This window comes from Podarcis pityusensis (assembly GCF_964106645.2).
Source record: "Podarcis pityusensis genome assembly, chromosome: 2".
Classification (NCBI taxonomy): Eukaryota; Metazoa; Chordata; class Lepidosauria; order Squamata; family Lacertidae; genus Podarcis; species Podarcis pityusensis.
Window position 1 is genome coordinate 50,193,213 of NC_138029.1, and position 23,709 is coordinate 50,216,921.

General features: G+C 40.0%; 1 protein-coding gene and 1 long non-coding RNA gene across 5 annotated transcripts in view; one reads left to right on the top strand and one right to left on the bottom strand.

Annotated features, from left to right (window-relative positions):
• Window positions 1-23,709, top strand: part of KCNIP1 (potassium voltage-gated channel interacting protein 1) — a 598,834-nt gene that overhangs the window by 244,932 nt on the left and 330,193 nt on the right. The gene's annotated exons all lie outside the window — the stretch shown is intronic.
• On the bottom strand, window positions 684-19,827 carry LOC308471380. The gene is made up of 3 exons (XR_013982936.1): window positions 19,179-19,827; window positions 3,577-3,692; window positions 684-828 (listed from the first exon to the last, which is right to left on the bottom strand). It is a non-coding gene; the product is annotated as an uncharacterized lncRNA (long non-coding RNA).

A 23,709-nucleotide genomic window follows, 5' to 3' on the forward strand; every position in this document is an offset into this window, starting at 1 on the left:
ATCCAACTTGAGGATACATTCATTGTCTTTTATGGGAGAAACAAGTTCATAGCCTATAGGTGAGTCTTGTTTACTGTTTCAAATAAGGTATAGTCAAGAGCCAAACAGGAAGTTGTCACCAATATAGGTTTGTCTTTGAAGGATCTGGCAAGGGGTGTGTGTGTGTGTGTGTGTGTGTTTGTGTGTCTTTAAATAATGAGATAGATTTTTATCTTCTAAATACATTCATTCAGAAGTTTGTCACATCTTAAAATATGTATGTATCATAATGTATCAAAATTATGTTGGTATCTCTCAGGAATGTTTGCAGCTTTTTTGTTTTCTTTCTAAGAAAGTGTGTTTTTGTGTGTGTATCCCCCTCTTTTGTATAAGCATTTCTGTGGAACTGGAGAAACAAATATTTGGTAGCTGGGAATGGAAATAAAAATTCTATCTGATGTTGCAGAAAATAGGACTGGTGTACAGAGTGTATAAGCAGGTGAATATTTGGAGCCAGTATCTGAATGTATGTTAGTAAACATTTGAAGAAATTTGAAACTTTTTTTAGCTACAGGCTTTAAGATGGCATGACTGCAACAGGAAAATGAGATTTCAGGATTGGTTTGAAGTTACATGTAGGGGTGGGTGGTGGCGATCATGAAATAGGCAAAAGGAAAAAACCGAAGAGAGTTGGAAAACATAAGGAACAAACATACCAAGGTTTGTTTCTTATTGGATGTAACATTTCCTTGAATTCAGGGAGAAGCTTACTTTCAAATAGACAACTTTCCTCTACCACTCTGCTTTTCATGTCTAGACCTGCCTTCAGCATGGTTGGAATAGGCTCTTCTTTAAAAGAAATAACAAAAAGAAGAAATTGTCAGCTGTACTTGATGTAATCGTATTTAATGTTTTCAGTACTCTCAGACTTAACAAGTTTTGTTTTTCCTTTCCTTTCTTTTCGATCTCACTTATATACTGTGCACTGATATTTTTGGAGACCTGCCAACTATTATTTCAAAGTCTAGCTACACTCCTTGTAAGAATGGGGGATCTATTAAGATGATCCATCTCCAAATGGTTTCCTAAAGACTTGTGGTGGGGATTGATTCTCCCTGATATTGTTCTGGCTCCTGGAAAAAAATAGAGAAAGTGCCTGGTTCAAGCTTTCAAGAAATGAAAACGAACATGGGGACTCCTACTGTTAACAAATCATTCAAATCCTTTCTCCATTTTGTATTAGTTTTCTCAAATCACAAGACAACAAAGCTACTTGGGAGTAAATTGTGTCCATTTCTTACAGAGGATCTTCCTTGCTCATAGTGAGACCAGAACAAGAACTGTGTGGGTAGCACACTTTGCATCAACATAAAATTTCATTCATTGCTTTTGGGGCTGCAACCATATGACCAGTGTCCACGGATGATGAGAGCTGTAGTTCAGCAACATCCTGAGGGTCAAAGGATCCCCACACCTGTATTAAAAGCTCATTGTATATTAACCGAGTTACACTTTCCCATAGATTGGGGACATTCCTCCTTTCATTTCTTTTATTATTATTATTATAATAAATATTAGTTTTCAATTAGAGTCCAATAATAGCCTCATTACAACAATACCAATTATTCAAATACCAAATTATATAATTTAGATAAAGTGGCCCCCAGCATGCTAGATTTGATGGTTTGATGATTTTATTTCTACACTCCAAAATTGTAATTGTTTCAATTATGTTCCATTCATAATAATAATCCCTTATACAACAACTACTGGGACGCGGGTGGCGCTGTGGGTTAAACCACAGAGCCTAGGACTTGCAGATCAGAAGGTCGGCGGTTCGAATCCCCGCAACGGGGTGAGCTCTGGTTGCTCGGTCCCTGCTCCTGCCAACCTAACAGTTCGAAAGCACGTCAAAGTGCAAGTAGATAAATAGGTATCACTCCGGTGGGAAGGTAAATGGCGTTTCCGTGCGCTGCTCTGGTTTGCTAGAAGCTGCTTAGTCATGCTGGCCACATGACCTGGAAACTGTATGCCGGCTCCCTTGGCCAATAAAGCGAGATGAGCACCGCAACCCCGGAGTTGGCCACAACTGGACCTAATGGTCAGGGGTCCCTTTACCTTTTTTTATACAACTGCAATATTAATAAATTTGATTTGTGTTGACACATTAAATGATTTATAAAACTGCATGTGAGCAATTCAAACTATATACTTGTTCTTCCTGTGAGTGGCAATTATACTGTCCGTAGTGTTTCTTCCTGTCCTTGCAAGATGTTATGGTTTTTCTTTCCCCTGATTGTTGCTGTTATCTGTCATGCCTTGGGTGGAACTGATATCCTATTGTTTTTTCCAGACATTTCTCCATCGCTCCATCCCTACTTCATTGTTTTGCAACTTTAACAACAGATGCAAAAGTTACTCTGTCCCAGGAAATAAACTGTTGTCACCATTTTTCCTCTCAGCCTGGGAAGGAGAAATGTCTATTGAACTGCAGGTGACTCATTAAAGAACCTTATCAGTTCCTTGGCAGTTCATAGACTTCTTTCGTCCTTCCTTCTAACTGAAGATATATGAGCAATTATACTTCCCATTACATTAAATTCCAAGTCCTCTTAGCATTATTCAGTAAAGGATGGGGAAGAGTCAGTTCTAGGTTTCCATCATAAACCTTTTGCAAAATAGAGCTTCCCTCCCTTTTTCCCTTTTCTTTTTTTACACACACACAATTCCGTTTGATGTTCTATTCCATATTTATTATCCATTTTCTTCCATTCTCACTTGTACCAATATAATTTGAACTAATATTTGGAGGAGGGTTGCCAAATCATGAATGTAGAGAAGAAAACTTTAAATAAAGAAACAGTAGGCTCCCCTCCTCCCCATCGTCTTTTGCACCGAATGAAGTCTTATCTCAAGTTCATACCTTAAAGTCCTTGCAGTTGGTTTGTTCTACAGTTTGTGATCTCATCTCTTCTATCCCATGCCTGTACTTTAGTCCAATTAAGCTCTAATTAACAGGAGAACCGCTGCTTCCTAATGGTGGAGGGTTTTCAGCAGGTGAAGTGCTTTTGCACTCAGCGCCTCCTCCCCCTCACATTCTATGCTGGAGCGAGAACCAGGTACCAGGATGAACTGCGAGTGAACTTGTAAGGATAATTACCCTCAATCATTCTTGTTTTTCCTTCGCCAGTGATCTCTCACTTAACCACTATGAGGGAGCAGTAGTCAAGGATTTCTTTTAAATGTTTGAAGACTGAACTGTATGTTCCCTGAACATGGAATGACCTTTAAGTTTTTCATATCTGTTGCTCTGCTCTCAGATTTATCTGCAGTAATGAGGACAGCCTGTCAGTTAATAATACACTGCTCAGATTGACTTGTGGCTCTTGATACAAAATTGTCAAGGGAACAATAGTACTAGTTGGCTAGATGAGTTGAACAGGACTCTCCCCATGCTCTACATCCCAGTTTAATCCCAATTTACCAATTTGCTATCCAATTTACTCTTACATTGGAAGGGGGAGAAATGGAGACCTCAGTTCAGGCAACAGTAGATGCTTTCAGAGGGGACCAGAGTGCAATAGCGTTGATAAATACCTTCTTGCCTTCTACAGGTGCTGTGCTCTCTCTTTGCTTAAGCCTTAAGTGGCCCAGTTATCCTGGGAGGTGGTTGCTGCAGCATATCACCATCTGTGTCAAATTAGTCAGCAAAGCTGCAAACCAAGGAATAAAAAGGTCACTAGGTCAGTCCTTAGACACTCTGACAGAGAGATAAAAATTGCTCACCTTTGCAGCAGTTTGAGCACTTAATCCCCAGAGGGAGATGCTTTCAAGCGATACCATTGCTTGCCCTTCACAGTGGATACTACCTGAGGTTAACTTTAAATTCCACCTAAGGCTGCACAAAACTCTGTCAGTTTGAATTGTAATGAATCATTAGTTCATCAATTATCTTCGGATTCCCTCAAGTGCTAACTCTATTTCTAGGTTAGTATATCCAACAATTTATTCAGCTAATGCAAACCTGCAGGAGACTTTCTAAATGCTTTTAAAAATATTTGTTATATGTAACTGAAATATAAGTTCATTTCAAAGCTTTAGAGAGTAATAACTTACCTGTTTCAATCTATCAAATTTTTGAAATTATTGTTAAAACAATAAGTTTTGCATAATTTTTTTAAAAATCCTGCAATGAATCAAGATATTGTTGCTTACAGAGTGGTGTGTACACTTTCATTCCCTGTCTTAACTCACTGATGAAAGCTAGCAAAGAGTAACTGAGGTCACAACTAATTGAAATTATAATGCATCATTCTAGGAAGGTGATGAGTTCTCTTTACAATAAGTGGAGCCTATCCAGCTCTCTTTCTCCCCCCCTCTCTCTGTATTTCTATTTCCTCTCTCTCTCTTTCCCTCTCTGTCACTTATTCAGAGAACATGATCCTTCCATTCATGCAGGTCAGCATTCCATCTGCCATTCTGGGCAAGATGAAAGAGAAGGTGACACACCCCAATATTAGACGTTCCTGGGTGATACTTTTTTGACCCTATCCAGTCTGGTTTATGTTCTAGGGCTAAGAAACACTTGGTAGCTTGGTCAGATGATTGAAATCCAACAGTATTTTCTTAGATTATGCTCCCCAGTATGCCCCTTGTCTATTGCAGCAGTGATAGAAATGGGAGGTGGGGGAAAATCTTACATATTTTCAGGCAGATCTTTGCCCCTGACCTGAATTGTTGCATGCCCTTTTGCAGTGGAATGGTCATATCCCCGAGCTTTTCTTGCTCATGCTTATATGCTTCTGTATTTCATACGCTAGGTAATGTCAGCAACAAACTTAAGATAATAGAAATTACAAACAATTAGTGTATCCATCCTGAATTCTAGGAAGACTTTCTGGCCACTATGCTTTTTAGTATTCATGTCCACTAGTTGAAATTTTGTTACCCTTACAGAAAAATCTATTTTGCCTTTTCTTTTTACCTCCACTTCTCCAATAAACTAAATTTCTTCTTTCTCATTTTTCTTCATCGGTAATTGGAGAAGAAAAGTTGAATATGTCAGAAGCCTATGCTTCAATTTTCTGTTTCACTGTCTAGAATAGATAGAAGCAATTATTATTAGAATGACTGCTGTGTTTACTGACAGGCAGTTGCCCTCCTTAGATACTTGGGAATGCTACCCACAAAATAAAAAGCATTACTCATTTGAGACATCTCATGGTTCTGGAAAGGATTTTGGAGGCTTGTTCTCCCAACTGTCTTTTAAGTTAATTACAATCTCTATGTGTAAAGTCCATAAGGGCTAACTCAGTGACAAGAATGAATGTGAGCCAACAATATGTAATTCCTGATCTATACCTGTAAGCACTAGACCACATAGTTGCTAGCTCAAAAGCATTTACTTATCAAGACAACTTTCAATCTCTTATTTGACTGTGCTCCAAGAGAGCTTGTAATGACAAGGCATCAAACTCTCCACTTAGAGGCTGATGCTACTCCTAATAAAACAAGCAGCAGAATTCCTAGTGGGTGTAATAAAGCAGAAGCACTAGGTTCTTAGCATTATGCTCAACAATACAATTGAGCTATTGGTGGTTAGTCTTTCAGGTATCAAGCATGAGAAGTGTGGACAACCAGAAATCCTTTTCTGTATCTCTTGGTGGGCCAGCTGTTAGAAAATACTGGAATGTTGCTTCTTTGATACCCCCCAGACAGGAAGTCATCACATATTTTTCAGTAGATTTTGACAAATTCAAAAGTCAGCTTATTCTGTAATAAAGCTTCTACAACAGAATATAAAATGCCAGTGCTTCATAACAAATACAGGCATGGTGTTAAAGAGGAGCAAGCCTTCAGAACATATGCTGTGCTGCAATTCAGAATAAGAATTGTGTCTGTTCAGAAGTTGTAGTTCCTTTTGAAAGTCTTTGTTGCTCCTGTAAACAGGATACACAGAGAATTGACTAATCTAAACAGAGCACAGCAGGATCCCAACTTCCATTCTTGACCACCTGTTGAATTGTTCACAAGGAAAGCTTTTAGAAATCATCAGTTAGTTCCTCTTCTGTTGATGTAAAATAAATAAATAAATGAAAGCCAAGACTAAAGACAACAAGTTGATAGGAGCTTCACCAACAGATTAGCGTTGTTTAGCTAAGGTAGATAGATGCAAGAACCAAGAACGGGAAGGGGGGAGGTAGATTTCTATGTAAAGTTAGAAATGACTAGAAATGACTAAAGGTGAACTTCAGTATCACATTATGTTGAATACTCTGTCTGCATAAGCATATTATCTTCCACACCACTCTCCACTGTTCTGCAGACTCTCCCACCCCACCTGAGCCAATTTTGGGGGAAACAAGTGGGAGGAGAGTGGGATAGCCCCGTTGCACAAGCAGAAGCTGTTGCATATGTCTTCTGCAAACAGGGTTCTTTACCTAATCCCGAAGGGTGTATGAGCTTTGTGAGAGATTTGAAAGACTGGTGATGTATCTATGGTATATAAGCACTTGCTGGTTGGTTAGTAATAATCTGCAGTTCTTACTTTCTCTATTTACCCCACGTACATACTCACCTTGATGCCAACAATAATGTTTTTCCTTAAGCTGAGTACAATTTTTATTGCTTGTTTCCGCCTTAAGGATTTACTTGCATGCATTAATAGAGTGGCTATAGCAACCACAGACTGCTCCAGCATGTTGGGGACACCATCCCGTGGTATCAATGTTTTGCTTATTAGCAGTTGAAATAGTTTTGGGTCCAAACTAGATGTGACAGAGTAGTGGCATGTATCTTATTCATAACTAGAGGTGAATGAAACAATTTTGGTTTCTCTATTTATCATTCCCCCCCCTTTCTTATTCCCCTCCCAATTATAAGTTCAGTCCGCCATCTTTCTGTGATTTTATTTTTTAAAAAATTCATTATATTCATCAGCATTTTAGTGCAGTTCTCATAATATATATTTTTGTGAACACCATTTTGCCTAATATACACATTTTTGCAATTTACCACATATAATCATTTTTGTAAGCCATTTTTCAAAATATAATGTATTTTTGTATGTTATTTTCATTAACATGTGTATTTTGGCACTTTCCCCTAATATATGTATTTTTTAATATGTTATTTAGCCGGAGAACTGCACTACAAAATTTAGAGAAGTGCAAGTTTTGAAGTATAGAGGTATTTCGGTTCACACATTGTTTCAGAAAGTGTGAATTAGATAGGGCAGAATCAAATTTCTCCCTGATGCCTATTCACACCTGTCCCATTCACATAAAAGCTGGGATGAGTGGAGTGTACCTAATATTTAAATAAAATGGAAGAAGTGTTTGGTAGAGAGCTCTTTCTCCCATTCCTTCAAGCAACTTTCTCTCCTGACCAGTTCATTTCCTGCAATTTTGGAGACTCCAGCAATTTTGGACACTCCTGCATCTTCCTAGTAGTGATTTCTGCAAACATGATGCACTACATGGAGACTGTTAGGAGTGAATGCATGGTGGACTGCTAATTGTGTCAAGATACACTTCTGTAGTCACCTTTGTTGGTCATTCTAGTGAACCTTCGAACTTTCATAGCCCAAGCTGATGGTTGACATTCATCTGACTTACACAGCATGACAACTCAGCTAATAGCATCATTTTTACACCAGAGAAGCAACACTTTAAAGCCAAGATTTCTTTTTACATACTAATTTTCCATTTTCTATTAAGAACCCCAAGGCAGGATGTGTCAGGGAAACTTCCGAGTGTTAATTGAAATGGAGTTTGTAATTATTAGGTCAGCTTGGTCCAGTCAAAAGTGATTTAATATTTCATTTTAAATAGTCTTGTTTTCTTGAGCCACAAGAAAGCATTAGTCAGATGTTAAGTAAACATATGTCAGTAATATATTAAAAAGTAGGCTACACAGCTGACAGTTCACATCTTAAATTGTCTAGTGCAAGAAGGAATGTGCAGATCTTTCTGTGATGATAGCTTTATCTTTCATCCACAGATAATGCTCTCCAATGAAATAAATGCATTTGCAAAAATCCAAATCAGCATTTAAAAATTACAATATTTTTAAAAATGAAAAGGCTGACCTAGACATAATAGGTAGGTGTAACATTGTGATGCCTGGAGCTTTGTAATTCACAGTGGCTGCTTTTCTACACCTGCATGCAATGAGAGTTACGTCAGTTTTCCCATTATGTGAAAGATTTGTTCTAAGCAGCATGTAGAATAACAGGTGTTGAGCCACAGGTTAACACTAATGTGTTTATGATTGTACAGTTCAGTTATATTAACATATTTAATCTTTGTGAGAGATTTAAGAGAGAGGGGAGTGTATGTTGCTAATAATACTGGGAATTAACAAGCTCCCTTTCTACCTTGGGCCCAGAAAGATTCAGGCTGCAATCTAGAGCCTAGGGCTTGCCGATCAGAAGGTCAGCAGTTTGAATCCCCATGACGGGGCGAGCTCCCATTGCTTGGTCCCTGCTTCTGCCAACCTAGCAGTTCGAAAGCACATCAAAGTGCAAGTAAATAGGTACCACTTCAGCGGGAAGGTAAACAGTGTTTCAGTGCACTGCTCTGGTTTGCCAGAAGCAGCTTAGTCATGCTGGCCACATGACCTGCAAGCTGTATGCCGGCTCCCTCGGCCAGTAAAGTGAGATGAGTGCCGCAACCCCAGAGTCATCCGCGACTGGACCTAACGGTCAGAGGTCCCTTTACCTTAAGTCCCATTGAATTCAAAGAAACTTGCTTCTGAGTAGACATGGTTTCAGTTGTACTGGAAGAGTTGTACCCAGGAAACTCATTCCATTAACGAAAGGATTTGCATTTTGGCAATGGAACTTTCCCCTATCCTTTCTCTGAATACCCCCTAAATTAGAGTTGCTATATGTCTGGCAAATCCCAGACATGTCCTCTTTTGGGGGCCCAGCATGCGTATCCAGGGGAGATTTTTACATTTTAAAGGAAATGTTGTGGTTTGGGAGGTATTTATTTATTTACGTACATACATACGCATGCTTTTTGGCGCGCCCGCTCACCTCTTTCCCCAGCTCAGGCTGGCAGTGGCTTGAGCTGACCTCTTTTTTGCTCTTCAAGATATGGCAACACTACCTAAATCTGTTCTGGGGTTTTCCCCAACCCTCAAGAGCAGATCTGGGGCGGGCATGGGGCATGAGTGAGGGAAGGATAGGATAAAAAGTTATGTTATATAAACATTAATCCTTATGCTCATGGAATGAGGATATTGCATTAATCATGTCTGCTAAATGAATGGTGAGAAAAGAGATGCGTCCATCATGAGGGATTAGGTTAAAAGTCCTTAGTCTGCTTAATGGTGTTGGAAGCGTGAGATCAGATGCAGAAGTCACTATAAAAGCAACTCTTTTTATAGTATAGCTGTCCCCTCCTCTGCTGTGGAAATATGTATAGACTAAACTGCTAGCTTGTTTTTCTTTAGCTTGACGGAGTGCATTCCTGTTCAACTATCACATGTGATAAGTGGTAGCATTTCTTCAATCACTGGAATGGACAGAATGCTGGGGCTGTAATTAACTGTGTTATGGATGAAAAGCTATGATGGGTATTAGATTGTTTCTCTAAATATATAAAGTGGATGATGAAGGGGAAAATGCTTAATGGCTCCCTAGTCTTCCAGTTCCAGATTTTGTTTGTGAATCTGATTTGGCCAGTGTGTAATTTTTTTTTGTTTCCTTTGCTTCCATTTTTTATCAAACAATGTAAAATGCATTAAATGTTAATGTGTAGTTAGTAGTGCCTCTGAAACCAGATCCACCTCCATTTTAGCTGAAATATTAATCCTTGTTGAATTGTTAGGAAAGCTGTCGTAAGTGCTGAAAGGGAGACATATGCCTATAAAGCATACAGGTTTGTCTAATGCATCTTGGAGAACACCAATGAAATTCTTCACAAATGTGAGATACTGCCTCATTTCTTTTTTTCTTTTTCTTTTTTTGTAGACAAGAACTCTCCAATAAAATATATTAATTGGGTTTCAAAAATATTTCAATCTGCAAGCATTACTTAAGACAGAATACATATTTTAAGAGGTCTGCAATTATATAAGAAGCTTCAATATGTCTTGGCCTTGACAGGTGTTAGGTCTGGGATGTGCACAAATATGACATTTCATAAGCCTTTCTCCTTCATTGATTTCCTGTGGTTGCAATAGAAATGATATATTTTGGTACTACAGCTGCAGATAGCCTATAAAATGAACTGGATTTATTTGTATTTATGTAGCTCTACTTTCCAAGCTGGTAAACATTTGCTTTAATGGTTATTTCTAATATATTATAATATAAAGAGTCCCTGTAAGGTATGCTTTCTCCATTCCTCCAGGCATGTTACATTTTGCAGCATAAGCTTTTTATGCCATGATGGCTATGTAATACCTTCCAGTGTCAGAGGCAGAATGCCCATTACTGTGAATCACAAATGGAGTGAGGGTTGTTGCTCTCAGGCCCTGCGTGAAGCATCCTGTAGGTATCTGGTTGGCCACTGTGAGAACAGGATGCTGAACTAGATGGTCTTTTGGCCTGTTCCAGCAGGCCTTTTCAAATGTTTATCTATGTCTATTCAGAAGTCATAGGATCATAGAGGGACCATGAGGATCATCTGGTCCAACCTCCTGCAATGGAAGGATCTTTCTCCCAACGTGGGGCACAAACCCACAACCCTGAGATTAAGAGTCTCGTTCTGAGCTATGAAGTTTGTCCTATTAGACTTTTCTCAGACAGAAATGAGAATTTTGTTCAGTCCAAATTTTAAAGTGAACTGGTCTAATTTAGACCCCTAGCCTGTATCAGAACAAAATGACCCTTCTCATTTCACACTTCTCTGAATTTTATTGTACGCTTCTTGCCTCAAAATTGTAATAAACTGCATTAAAATACATCGTTTTAAAATATTTTAACCCAAAACTTCTCTGTAGGGAGTCCTTTACATCCCTCTCCTATCCCACTGTAATATCTAGCAGCTTCATTCCACCACACTCATCCCAGCAATGTAGGGATATGGATGTATTGTGTGATGTCATGCTGGGAAGTGGATAGCATCCATCTTAACATTGTATTTATTCTTTGCTTCATATATGAACTCATCTATTATGGACTCTCTTTTTTGTATTTTGAAGTATGAAATCATTACCCCACATATAAATGTAAATTGAGTTGTGTCATTTTGTTTTGCTAATGTATGTGATGAACATTTGGTTTGATTATGAGGGTCCTAATTACAATGCATAGTGTGATTTCTGTTCTGATATTTGGGTGATTTATTGCAAGTTGGGTGGCCATTTTTCATTGGTGCCTTAATTAAATTGTGTATTTTTGTTTTCAGGTTCTTCAGTTGCTGCAGCAGGGCATAATGATAAACCACATGCTCATGGTCACAGCCTAATTCTTCCACTTAATGGGGCAAACTATAATGAATGATGATGGATACAAGTGGTGTGCACAACAGAAAGGCCAGCAGGATGAAATGTTTTTAGTGTGTAATGTAATAGTGCTTATGGGGATCTGTGTTGTTCCTCCTTGTAAGGTACCCAGTGAGTGAGAGTAAGGTTAAATTCTCCCACCAGGAACTTGAATAACCGATAAGTGAGTTATCATCACTGGATAACTGTCAAAAAGCTGGAACAGAGCAAGCAGCCCAATGTAGACAATAGCCTAAAAATACTGTAGTCAAGTGTCCTCTCTCAGTGACAAAGTGCCCAGACTCAGGTAGTGCAGTACAACTTTATTGCTAGCACTGGCACAGTATTAGGTACCAATGACCCCCCGATTCCTGACACCAGGGGGATTCTGGTTTGTGGTGTTGGAATCCCAACTTTTTCTGTCCTTCAGTCAGCAATCCCAGTGGCATAGGAAATAGGGAATCAATGCTTGACCCACAGGATGACATCAATTACTGCTTCTTCTACTCTCCTGGACAGAATCCTATTGGAAGGAATTTAGTTGGTCCTGGTTGTTGCATGCCATAGCAGGTGGGAGGAGGCGACACTGGGATGGGAAGTATTTAATTGCACCCCTCTATGGGCTGCAGTCTGGATCAGGGCCTAATGCAGCAGGCTACATATTAAATGTAAGGCAGTTTATAGTGAGAAGTAATTGCATCTGATGAGCTATTTCAAAAAAAAGTATTTCTTATTGGTGTGAATGTAATGGCCCCATCCATTTGAGACCTGACCTAAAATCTGGGCAAGCTGCTGAGAGAAATTTGACATCCCTTTGTCTGGAACATTTTTAAATGAGGCTTGGTAAACATCCATCAGCGAAATTTTGCCCATGGAACCCTGCCAGTTTTCAGTTCTTTGTTTTTGGCCCAGTCTTCAGAAGGATATTTATCAGTGTTTCTAGATATTTAATAGCATCTTCTTGTATCCTTCATGAACCCAGGTCCTTGCAAATTTTAGTCCATTACCACTAGATATTTCATTGTTTCTTCTCTATTAACAGCAAGTTTTCTTCACCATTCTAAAGTCATGGATTTTATGGATCTTTCACCCAGCCCTTGATAGCCAAGGATTTTATGCTGAATTAATTTCATTATTTGAATTTATTTCTAATTCCTCCAGCAAACATGCATTTGTTCACTCCTTGTTCAACACCTTGTCCTCTGTAGTACTGTTATGCCTGAGCTTCCTTTACTTGCTTGATGTAATTTCAGTTAGATTTTCCCTTCCTGTTCCCACTGAATCTTCGCATACCTACTCTTGTCATCTTTCTCCCTGACTCTCAGCATTTTGTCCACAAGTTTTAAGCAGTTTCATTTACACATTGCTATTTGCCTTCTCTTGTTCTGTTGCCTTAATCAGGAAATGTCTGACATCTACTTGCTAACATGCATCTCATGTCTTGTTGCTTTGACAGCTGCTTTAGCTCAGGAATATGATAACACCAACAAACTTCATTGCATTCTCAATGAGAAGAGGGGTGGCTATTAACCTATCACTAGTACATTGTCCAATGACAAACATAGACAGCATCTTAAAAAGCAGAGACATCACCTTGCCAACAAAGGTCCGTATAGTTAAAGCTATGGTTTTCCCAGTAGTGATGTATGGAAGTGAGAAGGCATAAAGAAGGCTGATCGCCGAAGAATTGAAGAGGAGACTCTTGAGAGTCCCATGGACTGCAAGAAGATCAAGCCTATCTATTCTTAAGGAAATCAGCCCGGAGTGCTCACTGGAAGGACAGATCCTAAAGCTGAGGCTTCAATACTTTGGCTACTCATGAGAAGAGAAGACTCCCTGGGAAAGACCCTGACGTTGGGAAAGATGGAGGACACAAGGAGAAGGTGACGACAGAGGACGAGATGGTTGGTCAGTGTTCTCGAAGCTACCAGCATGAGTTTGACCAAACTGCGGGAGGCAGTGGAAGAAAGGAGTGCCTGGTGTGCTCTGGTCTATGGAGTCACGAAGAGTCGAACACGACTAAACGACTAAACAACAACAACAACAACAACAACAGTACATTGTCTTTTCCAGTATCTGCCCTGTTTTTGTTTTGTAGGAATTCCACATATGCCGTCTGTAATAAGAATTTGTTACCTCCAAACAGATGAAGAGTGTTGTGAGAACACAAAAATTCTTTACCATTGCAATTCCCTAAGCAAACTGTTGCTCCACAAGAGCAAGATCATAACAGCCCTCCTAGATGCTACCTCTCAGTGGATTTGTAACTGGCTGACTGACCGAACCCAAAGGGTGCTCATCAATGGTTCCTCTTCATCCTGGAGAAGAGTGACTAGTGGGGTGCCACAGGGTTCTGTCTTGGGCCCGGTCTTATTCAACATCTTTATCAACGACTTGGATGATGGACTCAAGGGCATCCTGATCAAATTTGTAGATGACACCAAACTGGGAGGGGTGGCTAACACCCCAGAGGACAGGATCACACTTCAAAACGACCTTGACAGATTAGAGAACTGGGCAAAAACAAACAAGATGAATTTTAACAGGGAGAAATGTAAAGTATTGCACTTGGGCAAAAAAAATGAGAGGCACAAATGCAAGATGGGTGACACCTGGCTTGAGAGCAGTACATGTGAAAAGGATCTAGGAGTCTTGGTTGACCACAAACTTGACATGAGCCAACAGTATGACGCGGCAGCTAAAAAAGCCAATGCAATTCTGGGCTGCATCAATAGGAGTATAGCATCTAGATCAAGGGAAGTAATAGTGCCACTGTATTCTGCTCTGGTCAGACCTCACCTGGAGTACTGTGTCCAGTTCTGGGCACCACAGTTCAAGAAGGACACTGACAAACTGGAACGTGTCCAGAGGAGAGCAACCAAAATGGTCAAAGGCCTGGAAATGATGCCTTATGAGGAACGGCTAAGGGAGCTGGGCATGTTTAGCCTGGAGAAGAGGAGGTTAAGGGGTGATAGGATAGCCATGTTCAAATATATAAAAGGATGTCACATAGAGGAGGGAGAAAGGTTGTTTTCTGCTGCTCCAGAGAAGCGGACACGGAGCAATGGATCCAAACTACAAGAAAGAAGATTCCACCTAAACATTAGGTGTTCGACAGTGGAATTTGCTGCCAAGGAGTGTGGTGGAGTCTCCTTCTTTGGAGGTCTTTAAGCAGAGGCTTGACAACCATATGTCAGGAGTGCTCTGATGGTGTTTCCTGCTTGGCAGGGGGTTGGACTCGATGGCCCTTGTGGTCTCTTCCAACTCTATGATTCTATGAGATCAGAGCAAAGGCCTATCCAGACCAGAAGTCTGTTTTCATCATCACAGATCCATGGGAAGCCAACAATCAGGAAATGATGAGGGCAATAGTCTTCTACTGTTGTTTCACAGTTACTGGTATTCAGAGGCACGTTGGTGGTAGCATTTAGCCGTGCTAATTGGCCATTATGAGTTTGTTTTCAGTTTTTCATTAGGAGAGACTTTGGATTATCACCATTTGGCATACAGTTGAATTTGGTTACTGCATGCATTGACTCTTGGAGACTTTGGGGAATTAACTAAAGTTAATTATTCTTAAGAAAGGCTTAATTTGGATAGGACAGGGTGTTGGAGGGTATTATAGTACCTATCAATATACCACCTGCTGTGCAGTCAAAATAAAAACTACTTCCCAGAGTTCCATAGTGTTCTTTTATATCATACCTCAATAAGGAACCACAGATCCGCAAACGATGGGATGAAGCCAGGCACATATGACCAGTTCACTTTTCAATGGTTTCCATTCAGTTATTTTGCAAGCTTGCAAACACTAACCCCCCTTTGCAAAAATTCAGTCACTAAAACAGGTGCAAATTTAGCCCCATGCCTACAGTGTGCCTGTTAATCTTATCTTCCATTCCCATTTCCTGTTGTATTTGCCATAGTTTTCCATTGTGATTTTTAAAAATTATCATTTCCATTTACGCTTCTTCCATACTTTTTCCAAAAATAGGGGAAAAAATAAGGATGATATGTTTCTGGATAATATGTTTTGTTTTAATTTTGAATTTAAAAAATTTTTTAAAAAAGAAAGTGCATGAATTTCGCACGCCTTAACCGTCTGTACTCATTCATCATCATATATTTCACATTTTATTCTCTAGTGCTAACATAATATGGAAGTTTTTAAGCAGCGCTTGGATGGCCTTCTGTCATGTATGGTCTAGTTGATATTCCTGCATTGCAAGGGGTTGGACTAGATGATCCACAGGGCTTCTTCCAATTCTACAATGTTATGATTCCATAACACAGAACAGCTTTCTTATTCGAACCAAGTTATATTCATGAATAATGCTTTAGTCAGAAACTTGGATAATCCCAAACATATGCTGCATGTTGCTGTCGCTGCAGCCAAGGTCTGCATATAAAGCATGACTCAGTGATTTGTGTCACACTGATTCTTATTAATCGTTTCAAGGGATGTTTATCTGAAAAAGCAGAATTCCCAGTCACCCGAAAAACCCTGTAATTCATCCTATCTTGCATAGCAGTAGGAGTGTTCAAATAAACCTTCTTGTCACAGACTTCTAACACTAATTGCTTAGAGGGAGCAGCAACCCCAGGCTTAGCTGCCCTCACTGTCCGTGCAGCTCCTAGACCCCTCCTATGACATCTGCATGTTCAGTGACATCTGAATGGGTAGTCTATTATGTGTGCAACTGTACATCCAGCTTCATGCTACCCAATTGATGTCCTGCATGGAGAGTCTGTGCACATGTATCTGTATCTGTGCAGGTGCCCCTATTTGGATACCACACTAAATGCCCAGTTACTCTTGGTCGGGGCTGCACCATATTTGGCTAAACTTGTGGAAGACGTTTGTTTGAAACACATCGTGGCTTCTGTGGACTTCTTCTTTGCCACCATAGGAAAGCAAATTTGGAAATATGGGAGTAGTTAAATATGGAGCTAATGTTATACAAGCTGCACAGTTTAAAACTATTTCTAGATCTCCAATAATCTAACAAAGCTCTCTCTATAAAGTGGATCTACAAATGTGTTTATTATTGTGTAATGCCAGAGATGCTTCCTAGAATGAAAAGAAGCTATTCACATTTATCTTTGTATGCCAGCTTTGTTGTTGCTAAAGGAATCTATCTTCTTGCCACACATTTAAGATGCAATATGAATTATTGCATAAACATCTAGTAACAAGATGAAATGGTTGTTTTCCCACACAGCGCTACGGTCTTCTGTCAGCTGTGTTGAATTTGTGGGCTTCACCACTTCCTGCTTCTCAAATCAATTTCCTAATCATCATCACTTATGTTGGACAGACTGAACTGTGAGGATGATTACAGATGCATGTGTTGGATGATGCTGATCTGTTTATGCATGTATGACTACTTATGCAAACAGAAGCCTTATTAATTCTCATGAAAGTAAACATGGATCATATGCCAGATTCTTGAATTGCTGTAATGCTTATTGAGAGAGCTCCTCATCCTCCCTCCCTCCCTCTTCCTCTCCCCCCCCCCGCCCAGGAAATGAATCTGACAAATGTTCGTGATCAATGCTCAAGATGGAAAAAAATTGCTTTTGAATAGCATCATAACAAACAGAACATGAGCACTAACTGAATTTTACTCTTGCAATATGTCACTTCTCAAGACAGCGTGTATTTCACATTTCCAGCAGGGAGGCTTTTCAGATTTACTAGCAATTTTTTGAAAAAGGAAGCATTGGGAATGTTGCTCAGTATGCTATCTCCACCCAACCTATGCTGCTAAATCACCGTAGAATAGTGAAAAATGATCACTTTAAGGCCAAAGCCACAATATATATGCCATTTCAAACGGAGAAAGCAACAGTGTCCGGCAATATTCATGTTAAAATGGCTTGATATTCCAGGATTGTTTAAAAGTATCCTGAATAAAATAATTCCAGAAACATAATCATGTTAATCTGTTCTGACAGAGACATTACTTCTTTGTGATCTCAGAGACGACATCTGATGAAATGGACTTTGGCCCAATGAAAATTTATGTCATAGAACGTTTTGTAGTCTTTCCGATATTACTGGAGCCAGTGTGGTGTAGTGGTTAAGAGCGGTAGTCTTGTAATCTGGGGAACCGGGTTCGCGTCTCCGCTCCTCCACATGTAGCTGCTGGGTGACCTTGGGCCAGTCACATTTCTTTGAAGTCTCTCAGCCCCACTCACATCACAGAGTGTTTGTTGTGGGGGAGGAAGGGAAAGGAGAATACTAGCCGCTTTGAGACTCCTGAAAGGGAGTGAAAGGCGGGATATCAAATCCAAACTCTTCTTCTTCTTCTTCTTCTACTGGCTCCTTTGTCATTTGTTTTTTAAATCTGTGCAGCCAAATCTGATTTAACCTCGCTGATTTATTTTTTTAACCTTATTGTGACAAAATGAAGCCAGGACATATCCGGCTTACATTAATCAGTTTTGCTTCAAAAGTGTGTGTGTGTGTGTGTGTGTGTGTGTGTGTGTGTGTATGGCAACTTGCTTGATGTCCCCCAAAACAGAAGGCACTGTTTTACAGCAACACTAAGATTTAAAAAAGAAAGAAAGAATCAGTTGTACTACCAATGTTCCATATCAGTACTGTACAGTGTGCTTAAGAATGAAGGGCAGGATATCTCACTCATGTATGTTGATATGGTATTAGGGTGGTGTAGCTAACTGAATAGGACCCCCCAAAAGGATGTCATAGTAAGGCAGGCAATATACATTATGGCTTAATACTTCACTGAAAAACTCTCTTAAAATAATATACGAATAATCAGAAACACTTAACAGGGCATCATCGGGACCAAAGCATAGGAAAAGCAATTTAAAATAGTCTGGCCTAGCTGATTATTAATTTGAGAAGAATGCTGGACTGAAGTTGGTTTGATCTGTGCAGAACTTCACACTGCATTGAAAATTGTATGTGGCACACTAGAGTCTATCCTAGTTATGAAGTTCCTATTTGGGCTGGTATTGCAGGATAGCAGATAAATGGCTCTAGGAGAGCTGCATAACTAATTCAGCAAAATGCTGCCGTATGTATTGCTTTGTCTGTATGCACGGGTTGTCAACCTTTTCTAGACCTATGTGGGCATTTGTATTTTTAGTCAAGTGCTATGGGCACTACCCCTCTGATCACTGCTCAATCCTGGATTGGCCCCTTGCCGAGAGACAGGAAAATGAGAGAGCATGTGCCCACATGGGTTCTGAGTAAAGTCGCATCAAGCAAACTTAATCTGGTGCAGAAAGAAGAAGTGATAAAGAGTGAGAGTATCACTTTTCCAACTTCCTTCTTCAGCTGTATGTATTATGCAGCCACCCTCACTACCTCATGACTAAGGGGCCAGTGTGTGTAGCCTTTGACTTGTTCTCTCAGTTCTTATTTTCCCTAATGCATACCACAGTTTATGATAATTAAACTGGGTGTGTCAGAAATGTACTGGATGGAGAGAACTCCACCATACTAGGGCAGCCTACAGGCAAGGAGGAAAATGGTTTGTTTCATTTATTGAAGTAGACTTATACCTTACTCCCACACAACCCACAACCATATTCACAGAGTGGCAAAAAACCCCACATGGTTTTGTAAAACAGCAAATTACTGCACACCCCTGCAGAGATCCCAAATCACTTGAAGGCTGAAGTGTGCGTGTGCACACTGCTTTAAAGGTTTTGTTTTTTAATCAGAATATTTGATTACAGCTTTCTCACATTACATGGATTTAGCCCTGACTTGCTTATTTGTTACTTGCTTGCTTGCTGCAAAATCAAAGTCTCTTTGCAGTATTTCTGGTCCTTTGGTTAGCTTTTGGTGCAAGTGATGACACACTTCTCTTTTTGTCTTTTGCTTCTCTTGGCTTCTGTTTTAATGTTAGCCCCCTGAAATATTTGCTACCCAATAATGCTTAGAGGAGAATCAGGGCTGCATGTACCAGGTCTGCCTCCATCATTGCTGACCCTCTTGTGTCTGCCCTACTGACCTCAGCACATTAGAGATAAGGCCTGAAAGGGTAGCCGACACTCTCAGCTCCACAGTGTAGGCTCCTCCATATGATCAGGAGCCTTGAGCACATGAGCTTGGAGGAGCCTGTGTTTGTTAGCTGAATATGCACAGAACTTCAGAACTCCTCTCCAGTATGTAGAGGTTCGGAAGGCAGAGGCAGTGAGGACTGACAGCAATGCTGGGGGTGAGATCAGCATGTGCGGCTGTACTCTATGTATTTCTTGACTATGAAGAACAAATGCCTGAAGGGGGTTATGGTTTCAATTATATCTTTCTCTGTGTCCAAAAGAAACCATCTGGATAACTTCATAGAATTACCAGAATCCCACATAGAGAAAGTTATGTTTATATTAATAAATAGGGCTCAGAAATGAGGGATGCATTAAAGAGTTCCTCCTTCTCACTGGGAGAAGCAGCAGCAGTGTGTTTGCATAAATATGAATGAGCAGTTAGCACTCATAACAATGGTGTAGAATTTTCCTTTCATTCTCTCTTTTGAGTTCTTAGGTCTCCAAGGAAATGGGTAGGAGCAAGGGATGTACCCCAGCAGTTGTGTATCTTCACCAATAAGGGAAATCTGCAATGCAGGGCTTTCAGCATCTCTCTAATTTGGATTCATCTATTTATGCAAATTGGGCTCATTGTTTTTGTTACTCAGCTGGCGCTGGCAACTATGTCTCTTTCCTGTTCTCGGAGAGCTGTTAAGATTACTTAAGAGTATAAAACAAACCAGTGTTCACTCCAATGAAATTAAAAATAATCCATTTGAATTATTGCTAAAAATAATTCCTATAGCCAGCAGACAAATCCGAGTAGCTGATCAGAAACAGGGTATGGGGAGTGTGGGTGGAGAGCATGCTTGCTTGATGCAATCTTCAGAATAAATGCAAATTACAAGTGAAGGCTTAGCAAATTTAAGATGATCAAGGACAGGGTGCGGGTGGAGGGGAAGAAAGCAAAACAATGGGTGCAAAAATATAATATTGAATAACATAATTGAAGATCAATTAGGGTCAGGTGGAATGTGCCCTTGAGAGCAAGCAGCACTGATGCACTAGCAATTAGCCTTGATAATTGGTGGATAATCATGTATTCATAGGCCCACAACATCAGAGCAGCATTTCCTATCCCTGTGAGGACTGATTCATGCGATGAGTTCATTGTTAGGATGCCAAGATTTAAATGAAGGCAAAGCTCCTGTTCCTTGAATAGTCATGTAGAAGCAGTTATGGCTTGTTATGTTGGGGCAAGAAAAACACACCTGAAACTGCCCTCTTCTACACAGCTCTTGAAAGGTAAAGGAACCCTGTCTTTCTTTGCAGTCCACTCATCCTCTTGAAAGGAAGGATTGCAGCCTCATCAGACCAGTCCAGCTGCTTAATGACCCTTTCTAACCCACTGGCATTTTCCACATCTTTGAAAATGGAGCCTGGTTAAAGCATGGCACATTTCTATTCAGAGTGTGAGGCACATGCTCAGCTAGACAGACAGTCATGGACAGAAGAAACTTCCTGGTTCTTTTGCTTTGTGTAATCAGTGAAGTGCATCCCCAATATATACTCTGCACCCAGGGGAGGGATAGACAGTGACACATACTGAGCCGATATTGCCATCAGAGCTTAAAGCTGTTCGGGTGGATGCCCTTGTTAGAGATTTAGACTGCAATCTTGCACAGAGTAAAATTGTATTGAAATCTATGAGATTTTTAAGCAGCCTGCCTGTGTGTGGGATTTCTGCCAGAGTTTAGAACTCTGGTAGTACAAAATCTTGAATGTTTGCTTCAAGCTGCTGTTTTTGTAGTGCCATCAACATGTGCTGCTTTTCTTTCTTTGTTTTTTTAAAATCTAAGATGAGTACAAGTGCCTAATATGTTGGCCAGATTTGTAACAGTGGCAAAACATTAAGCTGCAATTCAGCCCTGAAGAAAGCATCCTCTTGAACCCTCTCTCCTTTGTGCGTTCTGTACCAGACTGAGCTTTCAAAGGAGACAGATCCTTGTCACTCTTGTTTGTGTGTGTGTGTGTATCTGTATCTGTGCACACCCCTCCTAGTTTCAGCTCTCTTATAGTATGGTACTGCTACTTAATGCATTTGCTATAATTTAAAGCCAAGTTAAATAAGCATTACACACAATGGGGCATATCTGCTTTATAAACCACTACTGGTAACCAATGCAGGTATTATTTTTTCAGATCCATTTTGATATAAAAAAAGAAAACAAGTTAAGCTTTGCATAAACAAAATCTTTTTTTTGTTCTGCTTTCTTTCTTCGCCTGATGTAATCTAACCTGACAGGAGGAGAAGGTACATACCTTAGGCTTTGTAACAGCCATTATGTTCCTGACCACAATCCTGTGGCAAAAGGTAGAATACTGCTGGGAAGCAAAAATAGTCTGCCGGATGACCACTGTGTCAACAAATCGGTGCAGATCTGCTCAGTGACCTGAATTACCAGTGGTGATTTGGCACTTCTCATCTGAGTGCTTTTAAAGTACAAATAGATGCTAGGAGATGCAGCCAAATAATCTTTTTAAAAGATTGTTCTTTTTTTATTTCTTCTTTTATCCCTGTCTTGTCATCCCTGATAGCAGAATTTTTTTTCTTACCATTCCAGCTTGGCCTTTTGGCCTTGAATTGAAGCAGGAAGTAACATTTGACTGACATTTGTGGGTGGTTTCCCCCCTCCTCAAATATTCTATATGCAGTTTTGATGTAGCACTTTCCTCTTAAGAACTTCTCAGTACTTAGTCTCTTTGGCTGACTGCTGAGAACAAAAACCCGAAGGATTAGTCATTTACAGATTTATATGAAAGTTCAAACAGTGTTGAGCTGAAGACTGTTTTGTGGGAGTCAGGGTGCATGTGTGTAAACAGAGGATTCTGAATTAATTTAACATATCCCATACTTTATTGTGTTACAAATGTCATTCCACCTTGAACAAGTAATGTAATATCTGTTATTTCGGTATTTCGTTTGCAAAATGGAAATACTCCACTACGGACCAAGAAATGAGAATATATTTAGAAATGAACAAGTGACTATGCTGCTGCTCTTATGGCTTGCTCCATGCTTATGAATGAGCAAACACTGGGCCTTTAGACTCAGTCTGATGTCTTATTTTAGTGCCTGCTAGCCATTATAACTCAAAAGAAAGTTTTAAAATGCATGACTATCTTCTTCACCTGGTGATTTTTGTTTGTTTGCTTGCTTTCATTTACAATGTGAAGAGGGTCATATGAAACTGGATCATGGGAAAGATCTGTCTGTTCAACTCTATATAGATCTCATTAGGTCAGGGGTCAGCAACCTGCGGCTCCGGAGCCGCATGTGGCTCTTTTACACCTTTGCCGCGGCTCCGGGGCGGATACTAGCGAGGGGAGGAGGCGCATTGTGTGCCCCGACACTCCCCACTGTTTTAAATGTCACAATGGTTTTGCGGCTCCCAGTTGTTTTTTCTTCGGTCCAAGTGGCTCTTTTTGTCTTAAAGGTTGCAGACCCCTGCATTAGGTAGAATAAAGCACCATTTCAGATGGCAGATGCTGAAGTGTGGGGCAAAGTGTGAGGACCAGATATTGGATGATAGAGCTGTGGGTGCAGTGTGGCCTGCCTTGAGCCCTTATCCATGCACTCACTCATGCTAACTTACTGCCCTTGAGTGTGGGAGGGGGAAATTGTTGGGCCATCACAGGTACCAAAATACAAGTCTGGGTCAGCTTCTGTGTATGGAATGAGAGTGGTGCCATCTTGTATTTCACTTCAGGCTGCAAAATGCATTTGGACATCCCTGCTTTGTTTCATCACTGAAGAGGACTCTCCTGCTTGTAAGCTTATTGCAATTATCATATGTGAACTGATGATGTAAACCTATCCCACAGCACTGCATCACTACACTCATTACTGGGTACACATGCCAGATTTGAGAGCTGGCTAGTGATACTGAAATGCCTGGACTTAAGAGTTGTTTGTCATTTTTTTTGCCAAGGGAAAAAACCTCATCAATTCTTATTTGCATATGATGCATTATTCTTCCTTTTGCTGAACACTCAAAATGCTCAGTCCTGTTCAGCTATTAAATGTAAATGGTGTGGTTTTATGTTAGTTCCCAGAATATTTATTATGTATAGACAAAGCAAAGGAGCTTCCACATTCCTGGTCATATTACCCATCTTTTATTTTTAGCTTCAGATGATCCCATTGCTACTGGACTCATTTTTTCATGCACACTTCAGCATTTTTATTTCCACTTTCAAAATCATGAACGAAATGTGACATTTTTATTT